The following is an 8,300-nucleotide window of genomic DNA, read 5'->3' on the forward strand; positions in this document are numbered from 1 at the left end:
GCAGCTTGGCTCCAGGTAGATAACTGAACAACGGAGGTACAGATTGCACAGCTGGCTGCCGAAAATCAGGTCTTTTGGGAGCAAGCCCATCAACTCCATGCAGAGAATACTGCACTCTGTGCCCGACCAGCCGCACTACCACCTGGGCTGGGACTTACTATCCCCCTTCTGGAGTGCTTGAATGGACATTGTTCAAAATTTCAGGGCTTCGTCAACCAGTGCCACCTCTTGTTCCTGCTTCGACCACAGATGCACTCTTCCATCCGGCCAAGATAGACCTGGTAATACGCCTACTTGATTGGGGAGGCATTGGATTGTGCCTTCTCACTGTTGTACACCAGCAGTCCAGTGCTGTCTAACTGGGACTCCTTCCAGAGGGTGATACCAGTCATCTTGGATGACCCCAACCATACCTGCTTTGTTGGGGCTGCCTCCTCCTATGCAGCACACTCTGCTGGCTCATATCAGACACAGAATGGAGTCCTGCTTTTACCGTTCTGATGGGGCTTGTGGGATGAGATCAAGGGTGAACTGACCTGAGCTGAGATCCCAATGGCTGTGGACACCTTCGTTGATTTGGTAATTAGGATCAACAATTGGCTATGTGAGCGACGGGAAGAAAGAAAAGAAATATCACAACTGCACTCCATTCTTTCGGATCCTTAGATTCTGTTCAGCCAGATGAGCTGATGCAGGCAGTCCTGACTCACCGGCAGCTCTCCCCTGAGGAAAGAGCATGCTGATGACGCCTTCACCTGTGATTCAACTGTGGTGAGCTGGGTCACACTATGTCCAGTTGTCCCATGAGGAACCCATCCTGAAGGGATTTGGTAAATGAGCTAGCCAGGCCCAGTGAAGGGGGCTGGCCTGAGTGCTCTGACAAAGTGTTCCCCTGAGTCCCAAGCTGAGGTCCTAAAAGGAACATGAGCTGATTTCCATCAACCAGTACGCCATCTACTAGCACTATTTGAGTTCCCAACCATCCCCTCAGCAGTAGCACTCATTGACTTGGGCACAGTGGATAACTTTATCAGCATGGAGGCAGCCTGATCTCTGCAAATTCCCCTGCAGTCCAAGCCTGTTCTGGACCTAGTAGAGACAATTGATGAGTCCCTCCTGCCCTGTGGGCTGGTGCCCATGGAGACTGTTCCCCTGGAGGTTACCATTCATTCAAGGGCATCAAGACACACTACAGTTCAGTGCCGTCAGTTCCCCACATTTTCCCCTGATGCTAGGTATCTCTTGGCTGGTCCTCCACAATCCTCTTATCCATTGGCACAAACTAACAGTCAGCTTTTCCTCAGAGTTTTGCCAGCAGCACTGCTTGACCCTAGGAAATGGGAAGCATGAAGTCGTTTCTCAGTGGTCACAGGTCAGGATGGCAAGGCCACCAGAGGTGACCACTGACCTCAATTCTCAACTCCCATCCAAATATAGTGACTAAACTGACATCTTGAAAAGAAAAACACAGGTGCCTTGCCCCCATACAGCAGTTACAATTGCCCAACTGAGTTACAAATGGGGTGGACTTTCCATTCTGTTACATTGACATCATGGCTGAGCCTGAACTAACTACTCTGTGCACCTACATGCAGGGCTTTATTTGCAAGTCCACCTCGCCCACTGGGTGCCAGTGCTCTTTGTAAAAAAAAAAAAAAGATGATGTCAGTTTCTGACTTTGCATGGGCTATTGGGCCCTAAAATCAGGTCACCATTAGGTATCAATAACCACTATGCCCAATCCCCAAAATATTGGACCAGGTGAGGACCTCTCAGATCTACACAAAGTTCGATCTCTGAAGGGCATACAACCTAGTCTGTATTAGACTTGGGGAGGGGTGGAAGACTGCTTTCCAAACCCCATTTTTAGTACCCCATGATGCCCTTTGGTTTGATGAAAGCACCTGCCATGTTTCAACATGTTTTATTAATGATATGCTCTGGGACATTCTGGACCAACATAGGGTAGTATACCTGGATGACACACTTATTTTTTCAGAGAATGCTAAGCAGCACATCATGCATGTCCATTTGATCCTGAAGAGGCTATGTCAACATGACCTCTACGCTAAAATGGAAAAATGTGTCTTTGTCCAGTCCTCCACAGAATTCCTAGGGTTCATCTTATCAACTGGTGGTATTGAGATAGATCCTTAGAAGGTGAAGGTGGTTCTCGAGTGGGCAGCATCCCTCAATGTTCACAAATGATAGCACTTCCTGGGGTTTGGAAATTTTTACTGATGGTTTGTCCCGGGGTTCTTGGAGTGTATCACTCTCCCTCAGTGCCCTGCCTCACAGAAACACCACGTGTCTCTGGTCCCTTGAGGCCCAACAGGCCTTTGAGCAATGAAAACTCGCATTCACTACTCCCATACTGGTTCATCCGACACTATGCACGCTTCCAATGTGGCAATCGGAGCTGTGCTTTCTCAGGGTATGTCTACACTACGGAATAAGGTCGAATTTATAGAAGTCGTTTTTTTAGAAATCGGTTTTATAAATTCGAGTGTGTGTGTCCCCACAGAAAATGCTCTAAGTGCATTAAGTGCATTAACTCGGCGGAGTGCTTCCACAGTACCGAGGCAAGCGTTGACTTCCGGAGCGTTGCACTGTGGGTAGCTATCCCACAGTTCCCGCAGTCTCCGCTGCCCATTGGAATTCTGGGTTGAGATCCCAATGCCTGATGGGGCTAAAACATTGTCGCGGGTGGTTCTGGGTACATATCGTCAGCCCCCCGTTCCCTCCCTCCCCCCGTGAAAGCAAGGGCAGACAATCATTTCGCGCCTTTTTTCCTGAGTTACCTGTGCAGACGCCATACCATGGCAAGCATGGAGCCCGCTCAGGTAACCGTCACCCTATGTCTCCTGGGTGCTGGCAGACGCGGTACGGCATTGCTACACAGTAGCAGCAACCCCTTGCCTTGTGGCAGCAGACGGTACAGTACGACTGGTAGCCGTCATCGTCATGTCTGAGGTGCTCCTGGTCGCCTCTGTGAGGTCGATCAGGAGCGCCTGGGCAGACATGGGCACAGGGACTAAATTTGGAGTGACTTGACCAGGTCATTCTCTTTAGTCCTGCAGTCAGTCCTATTGAACCGTCTTATGGTGAGCGGGCAGGCGATACGGACTGCTAGCAGTCGTACTGTACCATCTTCTGCCGAGCAGCCATGAGATGTGGATGGCATGCAGTCCTTCTGCACCGTCTGCTGCCAGCCAAAGATGTAAAAGATAGATGGAGTGGATCAAAACAAGAAATAGACCAGATTTGTTTTGTACTCATTTGCTTCCCCCCCTCCCCTGTCTAGGGGACTCATTCTTCTAGATCACACTGCAGTCACTTACAGAGAAGGTGCAGCGAGGTAAATCTAGCCATGTATCAATCAGAGGCCAGGCTAACCTTCTTGCTCCAATAAGGACAATAACTTAGGTGCGCCATTTCTTATTGGAACCCTCCGTGAAGTCCTGCCTGAAATACTCCTTCATGTAAAGCCACCCCCTTTGTTGATTTTAGCTCCCTGAAGCCAACCCTGTAAGCGCCCCTCCCAGCGTCAGAGCAATGGCAAACAATCGGGCATCTGAGAGTGCTGTCCAGAGCAGTCACAATGGAGCACTCTGATGGGGCTAAAACATTGTCGCGGGTGGTTCTGGGTACGTGTCGTCAGGCCCCCGTTCCCTCCCTCCCTCCGTGAAAGCAAGGGCAGACAATCATTTCGCGCCTTTTTTCCTGAGTTACCTGTGCGGACGCCATACCACGGCAAGCATGGAGCCCGCTCAGGTAACCGTCACCCTATGTCTCCTGGGTGCTGGCAGACGCGGTACGGCTTTGCTGCACAGTAGCAGCAACCCCTTGCCTTCTGGCAGCAGACGGTGCAATACGATTGGTAGTCGTCCTCATCGTGTCCGAGGTTCTCCTGGCCACGTCGGCTGGGAGCGCCTGGGCAGACCTGGGCGCAGGGACTAAATTTGGAGTGACTTGACCAGGTCATTCTCTTTAGTCCTGCAGTCAGTCCTATTGAACCGTCTTATGGTGAGCGGGCAGGTGATACGGACTGCTAGCAGTCGTACTGTACCATCTTCTGCCAGGCAGGCAAGAGATGAGGATTGCTAGCAGTCGTATTGCACCATCTTCTGCCAGGCAGGCAAGAGATGGGGATGGCTAGCAGTCGTACTGTACCATCTTCTGCCGAGCAGCCATGAGATGTGGATGGCATGCAGTCCTTCTGCACCGTCTGCTGCCAGCCAAAGATGTAAAAGATAGATGGAGTGGGTCAAAACAAGAAATAGACCAGATTTGTTTTGTACTCATTTGCCTCCTCCCCTGTCTAGGGGACTCATTCCTCTAGGTCACACTGCAGTCACTCACAGAGAAGGTGCAGCGAGGTAAATCTAGCCATGTATCAATCAGAGGCCAGGCTAACCTCCTTGTTCCAATAACAACGATAACTTAGGTGCACCATTTCTTATTGGAACCCTCCGTGCAGTCCTGCCTGAAATACTCCTTGATGTACAGGCACCCCCTTTGTTGATTTTAGCTCCCTGAAGCCAACCCTGTAAGCCGTGTCGTCAGTTGCCCCTCCCTCCATCAGAGCAACGGCAGACAATCGTTCCGCGCCTTTTTTCTGTGCGGACGCCATACCACGGCAAGCATGGAGCCCGCTCAGCTCACTTTGGCAATTAGGAGCACATTAACCACCACACGCATTATTCAGCAGTATATGCAGCACCAGAACATGGCAACGCGATACCGGGCGAGGAGGCGACGTCAGCGCGGTCCCGTGAGTGATCAGGACATGGACACAGATTTCTCTGAAAGCATGGGCCCTGACAATGCATGCATCATGGTGCTAATGGGGCAGGTTCATGCTGTGGAACGCCGATTCTGGGCTTGGGAAACAAGCACAGACTGGTGGGACCGCATAGTGTTGCAGGTCTGGGACGATTCCCAGTGGCTACGAAACTTTCGCATGCGTAAGGGCACTTTCATGGAACTTTGTGACTTGCTTTCCCCTGCCCTGAAGCGCATGAATACCAAGATGAGAGCAGCCCTCACAGTTGAGAAGCGAGTGGCGATAGCCCTGTGGAAGCTTGCAATGCCAGACAGCTACCGGTCAGTTGGGAATCAATTTGGAGTGGGCAAATCTACTGTGGGGGCTGCTGTGATGCAAGTAGCCCACGCAATCAAAGATCTGCTGATATCAAGGGTAGTGACCCTGGGAAATGTGCAGGTCATAGTGGATGGCTTTGCTGCAATGGGATTCCCTAACTGTGGTGGGGCTATAGACGGAACCCATATCCCTATTTTGGCACCGGAGCACCAAGCCGCTGAGTACATAAACCGCAAGGGGTACTTTTCGATAGTGCTGCAAGCTCTGGTGGATCACAAGGGACGTTTCACCAACATCAACGTGGGATGGCCGGGAAAGGTGCATGATGCTCGCATCTTCAGGAACTCTGGTCTGTTTCAAAAGCTGCAGGAAGGGACTTTATTCCCAGACCAGAAAATAACTGTTGGGGATGTTGAAATGCCTATAGTTATCCTTGGGGACCCAGCCTACCCCTTAATGCCATGGCTCATGAAGCCATACACAGGCAGCCTGGACAGTGGTCAGGAGCTGTTCAACTACAGGCTGAGCAAGTGCAGAATGGTGGTAGAATGTGCATTTGGACGTTTAAAGGCGCGCTGGCGCAGTTTACTGACTCGCTTAGACCTCAGCGAAACCAATATTCCCACTGTTATTACTGCTTGCTGTGTGCTCCACAATATCTGTGAGAGTAAGGGGGAGACGTTTATGGCGGGGTGGGAGGTTGAGGCAAATCGCCTGGCTGCTGGTTACGCGCAGCCAGACACCAGGGCGGTTAGAAGAGCACAGGAGGGCGCGGTACGCATCAGAGAAGCTTTGAAAAACAGTTTCATGACTGGCCAGGCTACGGTGTGAAAGTTCTGTTTGTTTCTCCTTGATGAACCCCCCGCCCCTTGGTTCACTCTACTTCCCTGTAAGCTAACCACCCGCCCCTCCTCCCTTCAATCACCGCTTGCAGAGGCAATAAAGTCATTGTTGCTTCACATTCATGCATTCGTTATTCATTCATCACACAAATAGGGGGATGACTACCAAGGTATCCCAGGAGGGGTGGTGGAGGAGGGAAGGAAAATGCCACACAGCACTTTAAGCACAGCACTTTAAAAGTTTACAACTTTAAAATTTATTGAATGACAGCCTTCTTTTTTTTGGGCAATCCTCTGTGGTGGAGTGGCTGGTTGGCCGGAGGCCCCCCCACCGCGTTCTTGGGCGTCTGGGTGTGGAGGCTATGGAACTTGGGGAGGAGGGCGGTTGGTTACAGAGGGGCTGCAGTGGCAGTCTGTGCTCCAGCTGCCTTTGCTGCAGCTCAACCATACACTGGAGCATACTGGTTTGGTCCTGCAGCAGCCTCAGCATTGAATCCTGCCTCCTCTCATCACGCTGCCGCCACCTTTGAGCTTCAGCCCTGTCTTCAGCCCGCCACTTACTCTCTTCAGCCCGCCACTTACTCTCTTCAGCCCTCCACCTCTCCTCCCGGTCATTTTGTGCTTTCCTGCACTCTGACATTATTTGCCTCCACGCATTCGTCTGTGCTCTGTCAGTGTGGGAGGACAGCATGAGCTCGGAGAACATTTCATCGCGAGTGCGTTTTTTTTTCTTTCTAAGCTTCACTAGCCTCTGGGAAGGAGAAGATCCTGTGATCATTGAAACACATGCAGCTGGTGGAGAAAAAAAAAGGGACAGCGGTATTTAAAAAGACACATTTTATAAAACAGTCGCTACACTCTTTCAGGGTAAACCTTGCTGTTAACATTACATACATAGCACATGTGCTTTCGTTACAAGGTCGCATTTTGCCTCCTCCCACCGCGTGAACGGATTTTGGTTGAATGCCAGCAAACATACACTGCAATGCTTTGTTCTACAGTGATTCCCCAGTACGTGTTGCTGGCCTGGAGTGGTAAAGTGTCCTACCATGAAGGACGAAATAAGGCTGCCCTCCCCAGAAACCTTTTGCAAAGGCAGAACCGCAAATGCCAGGGCAAAGTAATCCTTTCACATGCTTGCTTTTAAACCATGTATAGCATTTTAAAAGGTACACTCACCAGAGGTCCCTTCTCCGCCTGCTGAGTCCAGGAGGCAGCCTTGGGTGGGTTCGGGGGGTACTGGCTCCAGGTCTAGGGTGAGAAACAGTTCCTGGCTGTCGGGAAAACCGGTTTCTCCGCTTGCTTGCTGTGAGCTATCTACAACCTCCTCATCATCATCTTCTTCGTCCCCAAAACCTACTTCCGTATTGCCTCCATCTCCATTGAAGGAGTCAAACAACACGGCTGGGGTAGTGGTGGCTGAACCCCCTAAAATGGCATGCAGCTCATCATAGAAGCGGCATGTTTGGGGCTCTGACCCAGAGCGGCTGTTCGCCTCTCTGGTTTTCTGGTAGGCTTGCCTCAGCTCCTTTAGTTTCACGCGGCACTGCTTCGGGTCCCTGTTATGGCCTCTGTCCTTCATGCCCTGGGAGATTTTCAGAAAGGTTTTGGCATTTTGAAAACTGGAACGGAGTTCTGATAGCACGGATTCCTCTCCCCAAACAGCGATCAGATCCCGTACCTCCCGTTCGGTCCATGCTGGAGCTCTTTTGCGATTCTGGGACTCCATCATGGTCACCTGTGCTGATGAGCTCTGCATGGTCACCTGCAGCTTGCCACGCTGGCCAAACAGGAAATGAGATTCAAAAGTTTGCGGTTCTTTTCCTGTCTACCTGGCCAGTGCATCTGAGTTGAGAGCGCTGTCCAGAGCGGTCAGAATGGAGCACTCTGGGATAGCTCCCGGAGGCTAATACCATCGAATTGTGTCCACAGTACCCCAAATTCGAGCCGGCAACGTCGATTTAAGCGCTAATCCACTTGTCAGGGGTGGAGTAAGGAAATCGATTTTAAGAGCCCTTTAAGTCGAAATAAAGGGCTTCATTGTGTGGACGGGTGCAGGTTTAAATCGATTTAACGCTGCTAAATTCGACCTAAAGTCCTAGTGTAGACCAGGGCTCAGAGACACAGTCTCCGACAGATGTTACATCTGTACACCTTTTATTCCAGGAAATTCACACCCCTGGATCAGAACTGAGAGATTTTGGACAGGAACTCTTGGTGATTAAAATGCCACTATCTAGAAGGGGCCTGGTACCCTGTCCAGATGTATATAGATCATAAGAACTTAGAATATTTGTGTAGGGCCAACCTCAGTGGGCCCTGCTCTTTTCACTTTTCAGTTTCATAATCTCCTA

The sequence above is a fragment of the Caretta caretta genome, chromosome 1 (genome assembly GCF_965140235.1).
Source record: "Caretta caretta isolate rCarCar2 chromosome 1, rCarCar1.hap1, whole genome shotgun sequence".
NCBI classification, from domain to species: domain Eukaryota; kingdom Metazoa; phylum Chordata; order Testudines; family Cheloniidae; genus Caretta; species Caretta caretta.